Source organism: Ixodes scapularis, unplaced genomic scaffold, assembly GCF_016920785.2.
Source record: "Ixodes scapularis isolate PalLabHiFi unplaced genomic scaffold, ASM1692078v2 PGA_scaffold2__306_contigs__length_199485367, whole genome shotgun sequence".
Taxonomy (NCBI): domain Eukaryota; kingdom Metazoa; phylum Arthropoda; class Arachnida; order Ixodida; family Ixodidae; genus Ixodes; species Ixodes scapularis.
In genome coordinates, this window is record NW_024609857.1 from 100,326,302 (window position 1) to 100,350,562 (window position 24,261).

Genomic DNA, 24,261 nt, shown 5'->3' on the forward strand with positions numbered 1-24,261 from the left:
CACACCTTCTATCTCTACTTTCTAACCAACAGTATCAACTGACAAAAAAATCCAGAGCAACCAATTGCTAAAGCAGGAACTATTTAAAATTTACTCCGACTGAAACGCATTCAAGGTTTAGACATCAAAAATAATTCTGAGTTTCATCATTGTTTCATCATCTATAATTAGGGATGCTGCAATTTTTTTTTTTTTTAAGGGTACTCAGTTAAATATCTAGTGGTAACAACCACCGAATGAATAGACCCTGCTCAAAGCCGGCGCCAAAAACTGTCCGCCATTGCTTGCTCACATACTCTGAGCATGTGTTGGACACAAGCGCTGACGTCAGCGTTCGGCGATGACTCGAATCCAATCACGCGCTTTGTGTCCAAGCAATGGCGACCGCCAATGTTGCTTGACGAACTTTTGAAAAGGTCTATTGTGTTAGAATGACCGCGCCCATTACATTTTTCTGACGCTCTCTGAGCCCTATGGAACAACCGACGTAAGATCTCTACAGCCCCACTGCGACTGAAGCTTGCCAATTACTAAACCTTCGCCGGGTCTTATCTGAATTACGCTTCATTTCTTTTCGACCCCATCCTGTTAAAGGGTGTATATATACTTGAAATAAAACTAGGATTAAAGCTAGATTCACTCGCAATTGGCAAAGAACCGCATATTAGCATGAAACAAGGTATCTTTGTGCCACTTCGCCGTGGCGAGTAAACACCAGTTTTAAGAACGGAAAAGTGATCAGGGAGTCCCGCACATATAATGATACATCATTATTTTTGTTTTTCCTGGTCAATGATTGATGGTAATTAGTTACCGAAAAAAAACACAGCTGCTAGTAACAACGTCGAAACATTTATTGCAAAGTTGGAGGTTGCAATCTCGTTATATTCCGGTACATGTGGCTTTATTGATGTCGCTTTTGCAATATATTGTTTTATATCTCGTTATATTGCTGTTGTTTGTGTGTTTTTTTATTTTATATTTATATATCGTTGACTTTTACGTGGGCTAAAATGTGTCTGCAGAATTAAGAAATAATTCAATATTGGATGAACAGTCACATTTCATAGACTAGACTTTGGAAGACGTCGATGAAGACGTCGTATATGTGTTCTGTTGATTAAATTAGGGGAGGGTTATACGAAGATTTTGACGAGCGTGTTGGGACAAGTGTAACAGTAAGAAAGCACAAAACAAACAGAGGGGCAAAAACAGACATGTACAAGCTTTCAGAAGCTTGTACATGTCTGTTTTTGTCCCTCTGTTTGTTTTGTGCTTTCTTACTGTTACAGGGTTATACGATTCTCGATATTTTTACACAATAGATATTGTCATATAATTCCGTTTTACTCATAAAGTTTGAAGCCTGTATTCTACGCGAATCGGGTATCCGCCGTTTGCTGCTGGACCGGTTGCGGTGTATCTGAGGCATTTCGCAGTATCGCCGAAAACTGGGTCTGACTCAAAATTTCTGTAGACCACGTGCCAAGCTTCCGGAAGTGGGAAGCACTAGGCATGAATTAAAACCAGATGTTTCAACATGAGCACCAACTAAGACAAGCAGGCGCCAACGCTCAAAACCTAGTTAATGCATATATTCAAAGGCAGTTTTGGATGTAACTCGTTACAAGTAACGGCGTTACCGATAACTCGTTACTTTTTTTCCATGACGTAACAACGTACTCCTCACTTTTAGAACGCAGCTCTTAGGCGCCCATTCCCGGCTTGAGCGGCGTCGTCGTCAGCGTCGCCGTCGGCGTTACCGCGAGTAACCCTCGTAACCCTCGTGAGGGTTACGAGGGTTACTCTCACGAGGGTTACCCTCATGAGGGCTACGAGGGTTAGTTACCCTCAAAGGGTTACCCTCGCGAGGGTCACGAGGGTTATGAGAGTTACCCTCACGAGGGTTATGAGAGTTACCCTCACGAGGGTCACTAGAGTTACCCTAACGAGGGTCACGAGAGTTGCCCTCACAAGGGTTACTAGGGTTACCCTCACCAGGATTACGATGGTTACCCAGGTCACGTGACCCCCGGGGTCACGTGACCTGGAAATACCCCTCCGAGGTCACGTGACCCACCCGTTGACGTCATCGCCACTGATGACATCATCAGTGACGTCACAAATGATGTCACCGGCAGCCGCATCGTCATCATCACTGATGACATCATGAGTGCCGTTTTGATGACATCACCGGCATCCGCATCGTCATCGTCATCATCACTAATGACGTCATCAGTGACGTCGCTGATGACGTCACCGGCATCCGCATCGTCATCGTCATGACGATGACGATGCGGATGCCGGTGATGTCATCAAAACGTCACTCATGATGTGACGTCACTGATGACGTCACCGGCGTCCGCATCATCATCGTCATCATCACTGATTACGTCATCGGTATCCACATCGGCATCGTCACTGATGACGTCACCAGTGACGTCACTAATGACGTCATCAGCATCGTCACGTGACCCCCAGGTCACGTGACACCCCAAGGTCACGTGACCCCCAAGGTCACGTGACCCCCCCCCCGCCACCCAAAGTCACTTGACCCACCCCCCTAGTACCCTTCCCTCCTCCTCCTCAAGAGCTGCGCTCTAATTCGGCGTTACAGGGAGTTGTAAACGGCTTTCATTTTTTCAGAAAAGTAAGGGGTAACGTACATACGTTACATATTTCTAGTGACGGGTAAAGTAGTTACGTTACTCGTTACATCTTGTTCCCACAACTCGAAAAAAGTACACTTAATTTGTTTGTGTTTTTTTTTTATTTTGTATTACCTTAAAGGGGCACTGACACATCAAAATCATGTTTTTTTTTATTATCCGAAACGATTGAAAACGGTGCCGGGACATTACCCTCGAAATTTGAAATTTGGGAATTCAGTATTTGTGAAGTAAAAAAACAATTTCCAAATGCCGAATTCGAAGTTCCCGCGCGATCGGCGCCGGTGCCTTGACGTCAAAAATTGCGGAGTCCTGAGAGTCCACTTTCTTTCACCACTCCCTGCTGTTGCCATGGCGACCCGAAGCGAGGAGGAAAGGAGCGAGCGCCGGCGTTGCGGCGGACCAGTTTTGAGCGGTGTCGCCTGTTTTCCGTTGGAGGATACAAATCCAGGAGACGGCACCACAACGAACTCCCGATTTTTGGTATTTCAAAAAGAAGGGCCGTAGTGCGTTCGCAATTGCGTTAAAAAACATGTTTTAGGATTGACGTAATTAAATGTTATAGAGATGTCGCCTACAAAGCTTCTAAATTTCATGACTCTTGACGTCACCGATCAAAAGAAGCGAGGAGGCGAGAGGCGGGAAAATCAAACGCCAAAAATAAAGAGGCGCGCGGGAAAATTTTTTTTCGCGATGCGGTTTTTTTTTGCGTGTCTATGACTGCGACTTGCATCGTTTTAGACAATAAAAATAAATACGATCTTTTGGGTGTCAGTGCCCCTTTAAGTCCAGACGCAGCCGACGCTACGAGCTCATGGGACCAATCAGACAGCGTGAAAAGCACACCATCATGCGCATCGAAGAACGCTGTCGCCAGGCAGACCCTGTTACAGTCAATTTATAAATAAAAGGTATCACAAATATAACGTGCGCTAATTTTTATCGGTCACTGTTACGGTAATGCGCTCCGTTTATTTTGAGGTAACGTGGGTCGCTAACGCGTTCCTTTATTTTACAAGTAACGAGCAACGTAGTTCGTTAGTTTCTTTTCGGCAACGTCTACAACACTGATCAGAAGAAAACGGGCAAACCCAGCTCAATCGTCTACTTCCACGGCTGGGTTTTTTAAGCATTGCAAGACAGCTCATTTCCCCTGCTATGCTCAACTCTTCGACGGCGTTTCCGGTGGCGGTTTTGGGTGAAATTGAGCTAAGCGAGTTTTTGCTTGGCAGTTAAAATACATTACTGGTGATAAGGATATCCAGAAAGACACTAAGAAAAAATGTTTTTCCTTTTAATATACTGGTGAAGTCGAGACACTGTGTAACCTAGAACGCACTGGTAGCAACTAATGTTGTATATGTCTATGACGTGTTATATTCTTTTTAGTTTAGTTTTCACCCGGCTTGTGTATTACTATTCGTCAGTTTTTCATATTGTTTCCCTTCACTCATATTGTAGCAGAGTCGTGAACGCTGGACTTTTTGTTTTTCTTGTAAGTTTTATTTATTTTTAGTCTGCAACTATGGAAAACTTCATATCTGTTTTCTTTTATGTGCTGAGTTTGTTCTAATTCATGCATGGCTATAAATCGAATTTTTCATTTTCCAAATATATATATATATATATATACATATATATATATATATATATATATATATATATATATATATATATATATATATATATATATATAAAGAGCATTTTATATGGTAAAAATTGCAAACGACCAGCGCGCTGCGATTGACAGCGGTAGCTGCTGCATTCATACAAGTGCACGTTGGAGGATATTTGCCTTCAGCCAGTGTGCTGTGCAATATGTGCAACGGGTTATTTGCTTTCAGTGGAATCAATGTGCGAGACGTGTGTGAGGAGATGTGCGCTCTTTCAGAACGGGGGCGCCCGTAGCCGCGCCTAGATGAAAGTATGTGCGCGACCTATTCTGTAGAAGCACGGAGTGCCTCTACATAACAGCTGGCAAACATACTTCGGGTGGCGGCAGTAGGGAGGCGAGGGAGCGAGTCCGCACAGCGCGATCACGTGGGTATTTCGCAACGGCGGGTGTCGGCAAGGGGTTGACGGCGAGGGTGAGGGAGGGGGGCGGGGGCAGGAGGGGAGAGCGCTCTTCCTACGATAACGCGAGTCAACACCTCCTAGAAGAGAAGGCCGTAGCGCTCTTCTCGTGACGTCGCGAAGGAAGGCCATCGGGAGCGCGCGTCGAAGCGAAGGCAACGCGCGTGGATCGACCGTCGTAACGCGCTTTTAGTCACATACGCCTGTTTTATTAGCTAAAATGAAAGCTGCACATAGCAAGGGGTCTCGAAAACATTTTATTACACGGGCAAAATATTACACCGCTAAATAATCGGTATGAAATGGTACGAGGTAGGGATAAGAGAAAACATTGAGTCACGCCATTATTGCTGTAGGAATGCATATTTTACACAGAAATACCTCGACAAAATGGCGAGACACGCAGTGATTGGACACAGCAAAACAGATCACAGTTAAAAATCAGCTAGATGTAGTCAACGCAGACACGGCAAGACAAGTGTCACATACGATCATGTAAGCGATGGTATCGCGTGCAGTCACTGAATTATTGCATCATACCCCGGCCACATGGCAAAAGTAAGCTAATTTCGATCGAATGAAATCATGGGGTCGACAAGTCAGCTTGCAGCGCTCGCATAATCACTCAAGACCGCGAGCTGATTGTGTCCCATATCATTAATGAAAATATATTAACTTTTCCGTGCGGCAGGGGTACTTAACTTACTATTTACAGTCAACTAATTTACTTCTCCCTATGGGCTCGAGCTGCCTTAGAAGAAAACATCTTATTTTGTATACAATAATACTATTTCCTTAATACAGTTAAGATTCTAGTATAAAAGCGGTAAAGGCAATAAAATAACACTAGTATAAATAAACACATAAGCACAAACAACGCACTTTGCATAATCACACAAACTTGTTATTCACCTTCCAGTGAAAACTAGAATATTACCGCGCATATTTACAAATGGCGACGCAGCCCCACACGGATAACGACGAACAAGATGCCAATCTATCACGAAAAACACTAACAAAAAAAACAACAACACGACTGCAGCACTTTACTCGCGTCCCACATGACCAAGAAAGCACGTAAATAAGTTGTTTCTAACCTGTCGATCGTATCCATGCGTCCCACAATATCCGTGACGAAAACATTTGAACACGAGCTTTAAGTCTCTCTCTTTCGAAAGAAAGGTCTATCGATAATCGACCAATGTCATCGTTGGCTAGCTACCACACATGTCACTCAAACCGTAGACGGACCTGTTCCACGAATCCACGTAAATGCCGTAGTATCAAGCGAATACAAAAAAGCTACCCCAGACTGCGGTGACGACCAAGAAACGACGGAAAAAAGATCGAAAGAAACAAACACACACACACACACACAGGAGAGCCGCGGCAGCATTGTGGGAGGCTTAACGTCGTCGACCCATCTCTTGCTCGCGTGCGCTCCCTGCGGCGATGACTGGATTTTTTTTTTTCTCTTCCGTTCTGAAAGTTTTAGCGTTCTTATTTAGACAGTCAGAAGCTCACACACAACGTAAATTTACCAGAGTCGGAGCCCGCACGAGCGAAGAAAACGTCGCAGCGGACCGGTTCATTCGAGAAGTGTAAGGATCTGCGGGATTGCACGTAGTCCCGCGGTTACGGGGATAATCATAAATATAAAATTGGGACTTGCAACCTTGGCAAGAGCGTTGTATATTATGTTTATATTACAAATATAATAAATTGTACAATACTGCGCTTTAAAAACATAGATTAATGTTGGATAAACGCTCACGAACACTCCGCGCCGCTCGACAAGAGACGTTTTTCTTCACGTCGATGCCAGATATTTTTCTCACGTAGTTGCGCTATGGCCTTCCTTCTCCGACATTGTGACGTAACCACTCGGAGCGCTACGGCCTTCTCTTCTAGGAGGTGTTGCGCGAGTTTCTCGGAACAGCGGCGGCCTACAGGGGAGAAGGGGGTGGGGAGAGCTAGAGAGAGGCTCGCCGTGTGTGAGGCACGACGGGGAGAGGGAGAGCAGCGTTTCTGCTGTAGAGTGGAGTTTTGCGCTCGTACATTTGCATTTTTGCCCGAGAAGGGGCCCTCTGTAAAAGGGGGCAGAGGGCAAGCATGGCCGATTTCTTTTTTACTTTCGAGTTGTTGACAACGGAAGTTGTCGAGGCGAAGCTGACGTTTTTTCCATCAGACGGGGTTTGCATGCTTAAACAATCGCTATTTTCCTTTCTTTCTTTTTTTTTTTTTTTTCATGTCTTCAAATAAAACGTTAAGACGTTTCGTGACACTTTCAAGTAGAGTTTCAATGTTTTTATATATTATTATATATATATGTTATCAAAATTAACAAATCAATCCCGAAATGATGCGTGAATTATGATGAAAACTCCCAGTGCGCTGTGCTCTCCATATTTCTTGTCGAATATGGACACTTAAATTCTTGATATTGGTTACAGTGCAAGACATATTACTTTTCTTTCAGGTGCGAACTTTTTTGGCCTATTCGTTTCTTTAAAAATAATGATGTAGGGTGTCAGACGACAAAAATCCCAAAGCGTGCATACGTCAAGCAGTGAAATTCGGTAATGGGAGAAGTTCTCCGGTCGAATATTTGTTCTCTTGTGAACGTTTTCTTAAAACAGGTCGCGGAGCATCAAATATGTTTTTTTATACAATTTTAAGCAAGCTGTTTATGTGATTTTTCCTTCGTTAACCTTCAACCACACAGCATGCGATTAAATTCCTCAAACCAATTACAGCCCAAAGCATCTTGGGATTCTCAATTTTTAAGAAAGAAAAATATCACTGTTTTTTTGCACAATAATGTACAGCGCAATCCAAAAATGTCATCGCTATTGCACTTTGATCTACACATGCTCACCTTTGATAAGTCCTGGTACGAGTTGTGGATTCAGCTCTGGCCACGACTGACTTCCACTGCAAAAATGCAGGCTCACGAGTGTAGTTACAGTAAAGAACATCATTGCCATTATTACTAAAGTAGAAATTGCTTCCAATTTAACACCGTACGAATAATTTTAGAGTGAAGGTACGAGTTACGCCGGGTTTTTATTCAAAGTAAGAAGGAACCTTCGGTATATTTAGTCCAAGTTTGCTCCATTCAATATAAGTTTATTGTGGCTTAAAAGTCAAACAAGAGCTTTCATATTGCCACGCGCGTCGGCGAGCGACCGCGTGTATGGCCGAGTGGTTACCGCTCTTGACTGTGGCGCGGAAAGTATAGGTTCGATTCCAGTCAGTGAAGTGTTCTTTTATTTTTCTTTCAACATTGCGTTCTCGTGAGTTCGAGAACATTCTCGTATGATCAAGTTCCGAATGTTCAAGTCGTCGAACCTTCTAGACTGATTGTTCCAGAAGCTAACGCGCGTGCATAAGGGGCTCCGCGTGGCGAGCTGCAGTCAGTTTCGCCCCAGCGTTCGACTCTTCTATCACGCCAACTTCGACGCCCGCGACGCTCTGCTTTGTTCTGTTCCCTTTTTATTTTTGGGCACAAGTTCGCCCCATTAAACGTTTAGTTCCTTCAGTTACCATCGCCTCATCAATTGTCATTCGTGATATTTTGGTGGAGGTGCAGGATATTGCATTCTATGTCCGTTGAGCGTACCCCTCCGAAGACAACCATGCCAAGCGACGTGCTCAGCCCTGGAAGGCTACCCTTCACCGAAGACGCCGAAGCCCGAAGAAGCCGTCGTACCAGAGGCCAGTCCCCCGAATTGGGTCTCTTGCCCGAGAACCGGAGGAAGAAGATACCAATAGTGACCACACCGCCCGTCGTTGTCCTACCCGGCGCTGCCCGTACGCACGCGTCCTCCCGTGGTGAGCCTTAAGACATCGAGGACTGGCTACAACAGTACGATCGAGTGGCCCAGCGCAATCGATGGACGGACGAACAGCGCCTGCAGAATGTTTACTTCGCGCACGAAGGGACGGCCAAGCACTGGTTCAAGGATCGCGAGGCTTCGTTGATCTCGTGGACCGCCTGCAAGTATGAGCTGAGACGGACTTTCACCAACCATTATCGACGGGAGAGGGCCGAGGACATTCTTCGAAGGAGGACCCAGCACGCAAACGAGACCATCACCAGTTTCGTCGAGGATGTCCTACACCTGGTCGCTCGCGCCGACCCTAAAGCCACCGACGAAAAGAAGTTGCGGATCGTGATGCGAGGTGTAAGGAATGACATCTTCGGAGGCCTCGTCCGCAACCCACCGACCACCGTCGAAGCCTTCGTCCCGGAGGCGACCAACATCGAGCGCGCCCTCCAAGCGCGCGCTTCCCACTACCAACGACATCTAGGCGTCGCTGCATCCACCCTGTTTAGCGGCTAAACCTCTCCCGTAACCCCGGACATCCGCGTAATTATCCAGGACGTCGTCCGGGAGGAACTCAGCAGGTTGCTGCCAGCCTCGAGTTGTCCAGCGACACTTTCCATCGCCGAGGTTCTGCGCGAGGAAGTCAAACGTGCGGTACAACCTAAAATTCCCATCAACGTGACGACGCCAGCTAGGAGAACCGACGTTGAGCTACGCCGCCGTGGCCCGACGACCGCCGCAAGCTCCCCACCAGCCCCGGCGCCACCCCGAAGAGACGCCCAAACGTCGCAGTATCCTCAGCGTCAGGAGGAACAAGCCCACTACGTCCGCCCGGAGCGACCCTCGACGAGGAAGACCGACGTGCGGCGAACTGCCGACCTACGCCCGCTCTGCTATCACTGCGGGGAAGCCGACCACATCTACCGCGGCTGCCCCTACCGTCGACTTGGGCTGCGTGGTTTCCACCCGGACGACCCACGCCCGAGGTACGGCGAACGCCCTCGCGACATCGAGGAGTACCTCCGACACTCGCCCTCCGCAGTGCCGTCTCTCCGCCGTGAATCTCGCTCACCATCGCCACGACGTTCAGCGTCTCTAGCACCACGACCCCGCCGAGAGAGCTTGTCTCCTCTGAGTCGCCGGGAAAACTAAGTGCGGCAACGCCTGGAGGTGGCGTTGCCGAAGACGACCAAAGTAAAGAGCCTCCAACAACGCTGGAGCACTCCCACTCTCCCGACGCCGTGCATCGCAACGACGCGCCTGCAACGGTGTCCAACAACCTAAACGTTGTTATCGACGGCTACGACGCATCGGCACTCGTGGACACCGGAGCAGACTACTCAGTCATGAGTGCGAGGCTCTCTCGCCGCCTGCGAAAAGTTACGACGCCGTGGGAAGGACCACAAATTCGAACCGTCGGAGGACACCTTATGACGCCTCTCGGAAGTTGCACTGCTCGCGTCGAAATTCACGGCGAAACGTGCCCTGTAAAATTTATCGTTCTACAAGACTGTTCCAGAGATATCATTCTCGTCATGAACTTTCTGTGTGAATACGGCGCCGTCATCGACCTGGGTGAGAACAGATTGACGCTGCGGAAGCCTCTTCCGCCTTCAGAAAAATCCCAAACAGCGTCAGCCGCCGTCCGAGTTGCCGGCGACCACGTGAACCTGCCGCCGCGAACAAGTGCTGTCGTACCAGTCGCGACCGATACAGCTACCTGCGGCGAAGTTGTCCTGGAAGGCAACCTTCAACTGCTCCTGGGGAGAGGAATTGGCGTCGCACGAGGCGTAACGGATCCCCAAGAAGGACGTACAACCGTTCTCGTGACAAACTTTCGAGGGGAGCCGCAGCACCTAACGAAGGTTACCACCGTGGGCCACGTCGAAGAGCTTCAAGCGCCAGCCGTCGTCACCACAATCTCTGAAGAAACCTCGTCATCACAGCAGAAGAGCACGTCGCCGCCGCAGCTAGACATCGGCCCTGAGCTCCCAGCTCCTAAGCGCCGGCAACTGGTTGATCTCCTCGCCGAATACAGGAATTGTTTTGCCACGTCGTCGAAAGTTCGCCTAACACCAATGGCGAAACATCGCATTATTACCGACGACGACGCGCTCCCTGTCCACCAGTCGCCTTATCGAGTCTCCTTAACGGAAAGGAAGGTGATTCCAGATCAAGTCCAGGAAATCCTCCACGACGACATCATTCAGCCCTCAAGAAGTCCGTGGGCGTCCCCGGTCATCCTTGTAAAGAAGGAGGACGGGACCCTGCGGTTCCGCGTGGACTATCGTCGACTAAACGCTGTGACGAAGAAGAATGTCTATCCGCTCCCCCGCATCGACGATACGTTAGACCGACTGCGCCACTCCCGATATTTTTCGTCGATGGACCTGAAGACTGGTTAGTGGCAGATTGAAGTCGACGAACGCGACCGTGAGAACCTGCCTTCGTCACTCCCGACGGGCTGTACGAATTGAAAGTGATCCCGTTCGGACTTTGTACTGCACTGTAGTGTCTACTGTAGTGGAATCTAGCCATAAATCTGGCTTGGTCTGGCAACTGTAACACTTTCCAAGATGGCTACCCGTTGCTGTTTCAATCAAAGGGATTCCTTCCCTTTTTCTACACCTCCAACATTACAATGGCGACGAGGATGCGTTATACAACGCAAAAACCGCACAGCAGCGATTTTGAACCGCACGGATCCCTCCACACTCAACAACGGACATCTTGTTTGACGGGATGGAGCAGAGCACGCTCCCCACGTTTTCCTTCAACGCGTGTGCCACTGACGCCAATAACGTCGGCACCGAGTGGTTGAAGTGGGTGAGACGCTTCGAGAACTTCGTGGTGGCCTGCGGCATCACAAGTGACGCCCGTAAGACCGCTTTGCTGCTACACTACATCGGGCAGGAAATCCATGACACCTACTGCGCGCTTCCCGAACCTCCCGCGACCGCACCTGCGGCAACAGTGTCAGCTGTCTCAAGCACCGCTGGCGAAAGCCTGCTCTACACCGCAGCACGCAAGAAGCTGGACGCCTACTTCGCTCCAAGGGTCAACACAACCTTCGAGGTCTACCGTTTCCGGCAAGCCAAGCAGGTAGAAGGAGAGTCCCTTGACTCGTTTTACGCCAAACTACGCCAGCTAGCGTGACACTGCGCCTTCGCCGATTTATACATAGAAATCAAAAACCAGATCCTGCTGTCTACAACATCTTTACGCCTTCGCCGCTATGCCATGCAGCATGACCTCGATTTGGAGGGAATCCTCAAACAGGGCAGGTTATTTGAGGAGGTGGAGCACAACGTCACCTTGATAGAACAAGGAAGCCAGCAGCAGCCGTACTAGAACACAATGGCAGCGATAGCAGCGAACGCCAAGCCGTCTTCGCACCACCACCCGTCCAAGCGCTACCAGAAAACCCCATCACAGCCTCGTGATAATTCACGCCGTCAACACCCGGATCCAACATGCTACAACTGTGGAGGATCGTGGCCGCACGACGGTGGTCGATCCAGCTGCCCAGACAGAGGCAAGTCCTGCAGGTCATGCCAGAAGGTTGGCTACTTCTCCAAAGTATGTCGGTCTGCTCCAGTCACCGTCCGTGCTATACGTAAGAACGCTGGCTCGGACAGCGACGAGTACACTTTCGCAACTGACACTTCACGCGACATCTCGAAGTCACCGCGAGTGATCGTGGAGGTCAACGGCACACCAGTAGAATTCACCCTCGATACAGGAGCTACTGTGTCAACCGTGGGATCAAGTGACCTGACGAAACTCGGGCTCCGCCACAGCTTGGAGCAAACAGGTGCGAAACTTTTCGCATACGGTGCAGCGTCCCCACTGCCAGTGGTTGGCAAGCTGTCCGTGACCATGAAATACAAAGCTCAGGAAGGCACAGACGAAATCTTTGTTGTCAACGGTGATCATCCAGCCCTTCTGAGTTTTTCTGCAGCCTCACGTCTGGGTTTAGTCCACATCACCTACAATGTCGAAGACACCCTGACGGAAAACAATATTCAGCAACAGTACCCCAGCTTTTCAAAGGAGTTGGATGCCTTTGAGACCAACAGGTGTGCCTGCATGTGGATGACAGTGTGCCACCAGTCGCATAACCTCACCGTCGTATCCCTTTTGCCATGAGGAAACCACTAGAGGCAGAACTGAATAGGCTGCTAGCACTCGACATCATTGCGAAGACAGAAGGGCCAACACTGTGGGTGTCTCCGGTTGTTCTACTGCCCAAGCCACACGACCAGGAAGCTTTGCGGATGTGCGTAGACATGCGATGCGCCAACGAGGCGATCTGCCGTGAGTGGCACGTCACGCCAACAGTTGACGACATCCTCACAGCACTCAATGGAGCAACGGTGTTCTCCGAACTCGACCTCAAGGAAGGGTACCACCAGCTTGAGTCGCACGAAGACTCCCGGCCAATAACAACTTTCTCGACACACGCCGGACTCTTCAGGTACAAACGTCTGAATTTTGGTATCAACTCAGCAGCAGAAGTATTTCAATACACCATACGACAAGTCCTCTGCAGCTGGAACTAGGGTAGTTGCCTACGGAAGCCGAGCCTTGACGGCTGTGGAAACGCGGTACTCTCAGATAGAACGAGAGATGTTGGCTGTGGCCTGGGGCATCGAGCACTTCCATATCTACTTGTTCGGCACCAACTTTCGAGTGCTCACCGGCCACAAACCGCTCATCAACATCCTGTCTAACCCACGTTCTTCTCCGTCAGCGAGGATCGAACTTCTGGCGCTTCGACTTCAGCCATACAGCTTCGACGTCGCACACACCAAGGGGTCAACTAATCCCAGTGATTACTTGACTCGACATCAATCACAGACCCCACCAGACAAGAAAGACAAGCTTCGCAGCGTTGTAAAGATGTCAGAAGACTACGTGGCCTGCATGGTACAGCACAGCCTACCATGCGCCATGACCTTGGAAAATGTCTTAAAGTAAACCAAGGCAGACCCCCAGCTGACCAAGGTGACCAAAGCTTGCAACTGCCGCAACTCGACAAAAAGGCCTGGAAGGATGAACTTCTCCGTCCATTTTCCCGAGTAATGAGTGAACTCAGCGTGTCCAAAGAAGCACTGATCCTGCGAGAGACGCGGATTGTAATACCTACCAACCTACAGCATAAGGCAGTCCACCTTGCACACAAGGGGCACCAAGGAATCGTCAAAACAAAACAACTGCTGCGAAGCAAGGTCTGGTTCCTGGGATAGACAAGCTTGTGGACAGTATTGTGAAGAGCTGCATTGCCTGCCAGGCGGCAACATCTCAACACCACCGCGATCCACTGCCTGCGTCCAAACTACCGGAGTGTCCTTGGGCTGAGTAGTCTCTAGACTTCGCTGGACCATTTCCTGATGGCAAGTACGCAGTGGTCCTCATCGACGACCACTCATAATACCCAGTAGTAAGCATTCTGCGAACACTTGCCGCACCAGTTGTCATCAGCAAACTACGTACCATTTTCGCCCAGTTCGGCATTCCAACGGTGCTGAAGACTGACAATGGTCCTCCAATTCACAGCGGAGACTTCTCAAGATTCGCTGAAGAATTCGGGTTCAAACACCACCGTGTCACGCCACTTTGGCCCGAGGCAAACGGTGAGGTAGAGAGATTTATGAGAACGCTCAACAAGCTAGTCTTGGCAAGCAGAATCGGGGGCAAGGACTGGACGGACGAGCTACAATCCTTCTTGCTAGCCTACCGCTCCACCCCACATGGCTCTACAGGAACTTCACCGTTTGAGCTCCTCTTCAAGCGCACAGTGTGCAACCTACTTCCGGTAATCCCCGACCCAGCCAACAGTAGCCCTACTCACATCAAGGCACAAAGAAACGACGAACCCAGGAAAAGATACAACAAAGAATTTGCTGATGCACGCTGATGCACGGCGGCACACTCAGCATCACAAGTTTGTACCCGGTAAAATTGTAATCTGCAGACAGGACAAGTTCACTCCGTTCTACGACCGCAAGCCCTACACAGTCATTGAGGTTCATGGACCTCGCGTCAAGGCCTCTCGCAATGGGAAAGTCATAACGCGAAACGCCGCCTTCTTCAAGGATGCGTCGCAAGTGATCATCACGCCTGGACGAGAAGACCTGGACATCAAAGACCCAAGGTCCCCTCCATCCAACCCTGGCAATCGCATCTCTTTAGACCATCGCTCATCTCTGGCCCCATCTGCACCGCCAGCGATCCAACCAAACAGTGCCGGGCGCCGTTATCCGACAAGAGTTCGTCGCGCTCCTCGTCATCTTTCGGACTTTGCAGTGTAGAAAACTTTTCCTTTCTAACGAAATTTTGATGAGGAATTTTGGTTTTTCAAAGAAACATTGCAAGTTAACGGAATGTATCAGAGCAAACTAAATCTTTGAGCCTTATTATCTCAGGGGGATAACTGGTGTGAAAGAGAACTCTTCTACCTATCGGACATTTTCAGCATACTTTTAGTGTGGCAGTCTTGTCAAAACTATTTTCTCAGGGGGATAAATGAAGTGTATACTGTAGTGGAATCTAGCCATAAATCTGGCTTGGTCTGGCAACTGTAACACTCTCCAAGATGGCTACCAACTAACGAATAAACGCCAGTACATTGCTGTTTCAATCAAAGAGAATCCTTCCCTTTGATTTGACCAGCCACCTTCCAGCGTTTCATGGACACGGTGCTGGCAGGTCTGAAATGACAGAGCTACCTTGTCTACCTGGACGATGTCGTGGTATTTTCACGTGATTTTGACGAACACCTGAGTCGACTTAGAGCCGTGCTTCAAGCCATCAAGACCGCTGGCCTGTCACTCAAGCAAACAAAGTGTCGATTCACCTATAGTGAACTTACGTTCCTTGGCCACGTCGTGAACAACAAAGGTGTTCTCCCTGACCCCGAGAAGACCCGCGCCGTAGCTGCATTTACGCCGCCGTCTGACAAGAAGGCCGCGACAAGATTCCTCAGACTCTGTGCCTACTACAGACGATTTGTTCGGTACTTCGCCAAGTTGTCTGCACTTCTAACGAACCTCACGAAGGACGCCGTGAAGTTTGAATGGACAGAACACCAGCGGTCATTCGATGAGCTCAAACGAAGACTCCAGACGCCCCCGATTCTTGGCCATTTCGACCAGTTCGCTCAAACAGAAATCCACACGGACGCCAGTAACACCGGACTTGGCGCGGTACTAGTCCAAATGCAAGACGGGGAGAGCGAGTCATCGCGTACGCGAGTCGGACGCTGTCCAAGACGGAGACGAACTACTCAACGATTGAAAAGGAGTGCCTTGCTGTCGTCTGGGCAATAACAAAATTCAGCCTATATTTGTATGGAAGTCTTTTCGCGTCGTAACGAACCACCACTCGCTCTGCTAGCTCGCCAACCTGAAGGACCCCTCCGGACGCCTCGGCCGCTGGAGCCTACGACTGCAGGAGTTCGACATGACCGTGGTGTACAAGTCCGACCGGAAGCACAATGACGTCGACTGCCTGTCAAGGGCCCCAGTCGAGGTCAGTCCTGCCTGCATCAAAGACGACGACGATGAGTGTTTCCTCGGCGCTCTAGATCTCAGCGACATGGCAGCACTCAAGCGAGACGACTCTGAGCTACGAGCGCTCATCGAGCACCTAGAGGGACAAGCGAGTACGGTTCCCCGTGCTTTCTTACGTATTCTGCCTACCTTCTCCACACGGCAAGGGGTGCTGTACAAAGACAAGTTCGTGAACAACAGCATAGCATGGCTGTTTGTTATTCCTTCCAGCCTTCGAGAAGAAATCTTCCAAGGATGCCATGACGACACAACAGCTGGACACTTTGGCTACAGCAGGACGCTCGCCAGGATTCGACAAAAGTACTACTGACCGAGGCTACCGAAGACCGTTCACCTCTACACTCGATCATGCCACGAGTGTCCCCCGCAGGGGCACCTGTGAAAGCAGGTGTTTGGAGAGTGGCGTCTCCACGGACCCCGGGCTCCGCAGGGGGCGCCTGCACCTTAGGTGCTAGGTGCTTGGTGAGTAGCGTCACCATGGACCCCAGCCGCGTGGGCCACCATACCCGCACGCAGGGGGCACCTACTCTAGTAGGTGCTTGGTGAGTGGCGTCACTACGAACCCCGAGCCATGTGGGTTCGCCCACCCACGTCTGGCTGTGCGTGGCGTACCCGTGTCCGGGGAAAAGGGGACCCTGGTGGTTGAGCTGAACCCGGGGTATGTTTGGACCCTTCGGGGCCCCCCGGGCGAGGCAATACACCGCTTCGGCCTCTGCTTCTCGTAGACGGGTGTCCTGGCTTGGCCCGACCAGAATGATTCAGTCAGTCGCCTCTTCTACCCTCTTCTTTCTTCTTTCACTTTTCCTCCCACCTCTTTCTCTTTTCTTCTACACTCTCTTCCTTCCTTTTTCACCTTCTTAGGCGGCAAGGGCCAACCTTGAGTGGAAACAGGTCCTGTCCCCGCAACCACACTAGGGTATAGTGCCCGGGCAGCACTGGTTGAATAATTGTGTCAGCCAAGCCCATCTTGCTATGGCACATTACCTACCCCCTTGTTGGGCTCCGTGGTGGGCGGTGCACCCGGGCACTGAAACTTCCTCCCCATGTTATGGGTTCTCGCGCTAAAACCTCCCTCGATCGGCCCCTGAAAAGGGTCCGCACCGAAGTTCAAGCCACAAAGAAGACACCACCTACACCTACCAGATTCCCGAAGTTCTTGGTTCTTCACTCTGAAAGTGAGAAACAGCTGTCTAAATTATCTCCATTTCTTGTCGCAAAAACACTCGAAGGTGTTTTTGCGAAGGTGTTTTTGCGAAGGTCCTCGCATTCTGCGAGGTCAAAGATCTCCTGTGCAAGACTCGTGTCCTAGCCTTCTACAAACCAGGAGCGCACCTGACGTTATCGGCAGACGCTTCTTCGTATGGACTGGGGGCGGTCCTACTCCAAGAGGAGGAGAACGGCAACAGACGCCCCATGGCGTACGCGTCGAGAGCCATGACGCCGACGGAACAAAGGTACGCCCAAGTCGAAAAGGAGGCTTTGGCCATCGTCTGGGCGTGCGATCATTTTAGAACCTACTTGGTAGGACAAGTATTTCACGTCGAGACAGACCATAAGCCCCTTGTACCGTTGTTATCGACAAAACGTCTCGACGAAATGACACCGAGGCTACAGCGGCTAAGAATGCGCATCTTCGAGTTCGACTTCACTATCTCTCACGTACCAGGCAAGAAGATGTACACCGCAGACGTCTTGTCCAGGAAGCCGCTAACAACGACAGACAACTCTACAGTCACACCGAGAGATGCTGACAAGAGTGAAACATTCGTTCAAGAGTACGAGATGCTGACAGTGGAGCTTCTTCCAGCATCTTCTTCCTTTTTGGAGAGGCTGAGGACTGAACTGTCCAGAGACCCTAGTACGGCGAAAGTTATAGAATACTGCCAAAAACAGTGGCCCGAGACGGACATGCTTCCTCCAAACCTAAAGAAGTTCGCCAGTCTCGCAACAGACCTTTCGGTTGTGCAAGGTCTACTTATGCGGAACGACAGGCTGGTTATTCCCCCCCGTCTGCAAGGAGAGGTCCTAGAAAGAATACACTGTGGACATCAAGGTGTCGTCCGATGCCGTGCAAGAGCGAGGGATTCTGTCTGGTGGCCCGGAGTCAGCACAAAAATACAAGAATACGTAAGTCGCTGCCCTACATGCCAGCAATATCGACGAGCTCCTACGGACCACCTACTTCAAACTCCACTACCCGATCGTCCGTGGCAAGAGATCGGAACGGACCTTTTCCAGCTGGGAGGGAAGAAGTATGTAGTCATCGTCGACTACTACTCGAAGTTCTTCGAGCTTGAGGAACTTCCACGAACGACAACGGAAGACTTGACCAAAGTCTTCAGTCAAGTTTTCGCAAGACATGGATGTCCGGAAGTTATACGCTCAGACAACGGTCCCCAGTTTGGATCGAGCGAGTTCCGGCGATTCGTGAACCATTGGGGAGCCCAACTGGTGACTTCTAGTCCATATTACCCCCAGAGCAACGGGGAGGCCGAAAGAGCGGTACAAACTGCAAAGAACCTGCTGACGAAATCATCGGATGTGGCGCAAGCTCTTCTGGCACACCGGACTACCCCAGGGCCTGAAGGTTTCTCCCCGGCAGAGCTTCTGATGGGACGGAAGCTCCGTTCAACAGTTCCGAGTGCGCCAACTACACTGAGACCTCACTGGCGCCACTCGAAGAAATATCGACAACGGTACCGGTTTCGTAAGACGAGAGAGGCGTCTGACTATAACAGACGCCATAGGACGAGAGACTGCCAGGTGCTACCCCCCCACTCAGCGGTCTGGATCCACGCGGGTGCGGCTTCGCAGGGAATGATACAAGGCCAAGCAGGACAGCCTAGGTCTTACCTCGTGCAAACGGACCAAGGGACAGTACGACGCACCCGGCACCATCTTCAGCCCGCGAGCTCCGAGATGGAAGCAGCCGGTCAACAGGACAACGACCTTTCAGCAACCGTAACCCGGAGTGGCCAAATTTCGCGTCCTCCAACTCGTTATGGACATTAATGCTTAAAAGGGGGAGGTGTCATATAAGTGGGAACGCATCTTGCGTTATATGGCACAAGTGCTGGCTGGCTGTGTTGGCTGACAGATGGGCGTGACTCGGGTAGCGCGGGACGGATGCGCGTGGAAGGCTGCGATGCGCGCGTGTAGGCTCGAGGTTTTGGGTTGTTCGATAAAGGCCACCGGCGTAGTTGGTGTTCTCTTGCGGCTCCTGTCTTTGGTCCTCTTGACTCGACCCGACTCGGTACACGACAGTCCGAAAGGAATTTAAAGCCAAGAAAATGCCATCGGGTGACCTACTCGTCGAAATCGAATCAAGTGAGCAGAGTGCTGCTCTCCTGCTCTCCTTGCCTTGAGAACTGAAGCTGATCATGAAGTAACGGTCACACCTCACCGCACCTTAAACTCCATCCAAGGAGTTATCTCCGAGGATGACCTTCTTGAGACCAGTGACACCGAAATAGTTGAGGGCCTTTCTGATCAAGGAGTTATTGCTGCAAGGCGCATCTCTTTGCGTCGTGATGGCCAAGAACGTAAAACCAAGCACATAGTTCTAACTTTCCAATCCACCACACTTCCTGACGCGGTGAAGGCTGGGTACCTGCACTGCAGGGTTCGGCCTTATATTCCAAACCCTCGAAGATGTTTGAACTGCCAGCGGTTTGGCCACGGCTCTCAGAACTGGCGTGGTAAGGCCACTTGTGCCAAGTGTGGGAAAAATGACCACGCTGCAGATACTTGCTCTAATGAAGCCCATTGTGTAAACTGTAGTGACCCACACCCCGCGTATTCTAGATCTTGCAAGACATGGAAAGAAGAAAAAGACGTACTTACCTTGAGGGTCAAAGAAAACCTCTCCTACCCGGAAGCGCGCCGTCGCTTTGCGTTCTTGCGCAAAGGCGGCTATGCACAGGTGGTGCAGCGGGGACCTGCACCACTGAAGGTTGCAGTGGCAACCCAGACGTCCTTTCTGGACTATGGGAAGCCACGGCAGTCCCCCACGCCCCAGCTGAAGATTCAGCTTCCAGGGCGTGCAATCTCGGCTGGTGGGTCTGCTGGCCCTCCCAGCCAGAGCGCAAACACTCGCGCTCCTGCGGGAAAACAGCCTCAGCCCTCTCACATAGAGGGTATGCAGGTTGCTTCCCAAGCTCAGGATGGGCCGGCGGCTGCGGCAACCGTCCCTCCTCTGCGATCTCCTTCCAGGGAGAAGGGTCGACACTCTCGCCCACACTCCCTGGAGAGAGCATCATCGAGGGAGCGGCATGGCTCTCGTGCCGCTCCTGCAGCACCTAAGGGGCAGGAACGGGTGCACTTGGGCGACTCCCCGCCCAGCACCTCCTCCGCCCATTTGACTGGGGCTGGTCGTGGACGTGGCATGGCGCCCCATCCTCCGAGCCTGCCCAAACCAGCAGCAAAGGCCTCGCCTGAAGAAGTAGAGGCAATGGATGAGGGCACGGAAGTCTCTATTCATGCGTCTGACCAAGACGACATGGACTGGCAGACTCCTAAGAGTAAACAGAAAAACAAAAAACCTGTCATCCCACCAAAGTAATGATGTTGGTCTATTGTTGCCATGAGCGGCAGATTTGTAAGTTTTTATGTATTCCCTTCTAGTATTACAAGGTCAACAACGTTTTAGCGTTTTAATTTAATTTTTTTTTAATTATTATTTTGTTTTAGAGGCATGACTAAATTTCATTTTATGCAGTGGAACTGCCGCGGTCTTTTACGTAATATTGACGATGTTAATTTTTTTATGGACAATTTACGTCCTATTGCTCTCTCTTTACAAGAGACACACCTCAATGATCATTATAAGTCAATATTGCGCCGCCATCAAGTTTTTAGAAAAGATCGCCTTGCATCTAATTCATCTGGTGGAGTAGCTGTGGTTGTCCAGAATGGAGTCGCCTGCTCTCAGGTTCCTCTGGCTACGCCTCTTGAAGCTGTGGCTGTACGACTTCTTTTGGACCGCCTTATTACTGTCGTTTCTATTTATATTCCACCTAACACTTCACTGCATCTTCATGATCTTCAACGGCTGGTTACACAGCTTCCTTATCCATTTTTACTGTTAGGAGATTTTAATGCTCACCACCCCCTGTGGGGTAGCGCCCGTCAGGACTCGCGTGGTGGGGTAATTGAGCGATTTTTATTATCTTCTGGGCTGTGCCTTATGAATACGAGAGATCCAACCTTTTTTAGCGTTGCTCACAACTCCTTTACATCTATTGACCTTTCAATTTCATCCCCCTCACTGTTTTCTATGTTTACTTGGAAAGTTTTAAATAACCCCTTTGGGAGCGACCACTTTCCAGTCGTTTTGGAAAGTCAGGTATCTATTCCAAGCCTCATGAAACGCAGTCCACGTTGGAAACTGGAAAAGGCAGACTGGGGTCTTTTTAGCCTGAACTCGGAACTCAAACCTTGCATGTTCTTGCCATTAACACATGATGAAGCCACCACATACATTACAGATCAGATCACAAATGCTGCCTTTCGCTCCATCCCTCAGACTTCATGTAACATTGCAAAAAAATGTAAGCCATGGCGGAGTAAAGAATGTTCCGCCACTAAGAAAAAACAAGATAAGGCTTGGAGTATATTTCGGAGATATCCAACATCTGTGAATTTGTTAGAGTTTCAAAGAAATAGAGGTCAAGCTCGTTCAACCAGGAAGCAGGCAAAGAGGAAGTCTTGGAAAGGTTATCTGACCTCTATCAGCAGCTACGTCCCAGCAAAGGAAGTGTGGGAACGACTTCACAAGGTCGAAGGCAGATACCGTTGCTTTACAGTTCCTCTTTTTCCTTCAGTGGATTCGTTGCACGACCAGGCTAATCTGTTGGGCGAACATTTTGCAGCCATTTCCAACTCCTCCCATTACTCTTCAGCGTTTTTGAAGTTTAAGACAGATGCAGAAAAAATGAAAGTCAGCTTGGCAGGAGGAGCTTCTGCACCCTACAATCAACCGTTTACGATGGTCGAGCTCCAAATGGCACTTAATGTCCGGAAAAACTCGTCTCCTGGTCCTGACCGAATACATTATGGGATGATCCTACACTTGTCGAAGGAATCATTCGCTGCCAGGTTCTCGTTTACTTCAATGGTCTGTGGAAAGACTCACATTTCCCTTCCGAATGGAAGCGGGCAGAGGTTATTCCACTGCTGAAGCCCGGAAAAGACCCTTCCTTTCCTGCCAGCTACAGGCCAATAGCACTGACGAGTTGCTTGGGGAAAACTTTTGAAAGGTTAGTTAATAAACGGCTTGTTTATTTCCTCGAACAACACAACATTTTGGACATAAATCAGTGCGGCTGTCGACCTGGACGCTCCACGACCGACCATTTAGCCCGGCTGGAGACAGTTGTACGTGAGGCATTCGTAAATAAGCAGCATTGTGTTTCTGTCTTTTTTGACTTGGAAAAGGCTTATGATACAACTTGGAAACATGGCATCCTGCGTGACCTATTTATGTATGGAGTACGTGGCCGATTGCTTCATTGCATAAAAAACTTCCTGTGTGGACGCACTTTCCGTGTCCGGCTAGGCACTACATTATCTGATTCGTATGTTCAAGAAAACGGTGTTCCTCAGGGCGGAGTCCTGAGTGTCACTCTCTTCGCCGTAAAAATTAATTCTCTCTGTCAGGTCATACCTTCTTCTGTGTCGTACTCCCTGTATGTGGATGATATTCAGATTTCTGTGGCATCTTGTAATATGTCTAGCTGTGAAAGGCAGCTGCAGCTAACCATAAATAAAATGACTAAATGGGCAAATGAAAATGGTTTTAAGTTCTCTTCAGAAAAAAGTGAGTCGTTTACCACTCCCTGTAACGCCGAATTGGAGCGCAGCTCTTGAGGAGGAGGAGGGGAGGGTACTGAGGGCCACGTGTTCTCGGGGGGGGGGGGGTGTCACGTGACTCCCCAGGTCACGTGACCCCCCGGGTCACGTGACCAACATTTTTCCGCTAGATTTAGCGGAGAAATTTTTCCGCTAGATTTAGCGGGGAAATTTTTTCCGCTAGATTTAGCGGGGAAATTTTCCGCTAGATTTAGCGGGGAAAGTTTTCCGCTAGATTTAGCGGGGAAATTTTTTCCACTAGATTGAGCGGGGAAATTTTTTCCGCTAGATTTGATGGGGAAATTTTTCCGCTAGATTTAGCGGGGAAATTTTTTCCGCTAGATTTAGCGGGGAAATTTTTTCGGCTAGGTTTAGCGGGGAAATTTTTTCAGCTAGATTTAGCGAAGACATTTTTCCGCTAGATTTAGCGGGGAAATTTTTTCCGCTAGATTTAGCGGGGAAATTTTCCGCTAGATTTAGCGGGGAAATTTTCCGCTAGATTTAGCGGGAAAATTTACCCATAATGCACCGCGCAGTTACGCCGACGGCGACGCCGACGGCGACGCCAACGGCGACGCCAACGGCGACGGCGACGCCGCTCAAGCCGGAAACGGGCGCCTAAGAGCTGCGCTCTAAAAACAATCTGTGTCCCCTTTTCTCTGCGACGTGGGCTTCGGTTAGATCCGATTCTCAATTTAAATGGAAATAGCATTGCAGTAAGAACAGAGCATAAGTTCCTAGGAGTGATTTTCGACCGTAAACTTAGCTTTGTACCTCACCTCAAGTGGCTGCAGCAAAAATGTCTGCAGACTATGAATATCCTAAAAGTTCTTTCTCACAAGTCTTGGGGCTCCGATAAAAGGTGTCTGCTTCGTCTCTATTCCTCTCTCGTACGATCACGTCTTGATTATGGCGCTATTGTGTATGCATCTGCTCGGCCATCTGCATTGAAGATGTTTGATCCAGTGCACCATCTTGGGTTGCGTATAGCAAGTGGCGCTTTTCGAACATCCCCTATCCCAAGCTTGTATGTTGACTCTAATGAAATGTCACTCGAGAAAAGGCGGCAGCTCCTTAGTCTAGTCTATGTTTACAAAGTTTTATCGGATTCTAGTCATCCAGCTCACACTTATATTCGAGAGTCGAGATTTTGGCGTACCTTTGACCACAAGCCAACTGTTGTTCGACCCCTGAGTCTACGTTTTGAGGACCTTCGTCTCTCTCTAGGCCTGCCTCGTGAAAATGTCTACCTTATAGAAAGTGCAT

At 49.6% G+C, this 24,261-nt stretch overlaps 1 protein-coding gene and 1 pseudogene across 1 annotated transcript in view; one reads left to right on the plus strand and one right to left on the minus strand.

The window, feature by feature from the left end:
* Positions 1 to 24,261, plus strand: part of LOC120846180 (proto-oncogene tyrosine-protein kinase ROS) — a 614,259-nt gene that overhangs the window by 193,776 nt on the left and 396,222 nt on the right. The window lies entirely within an intron of this gene.
* LOC115328758 lies at positions 13,486 to 14,105 on the minus strand (annotated as a pseudogene).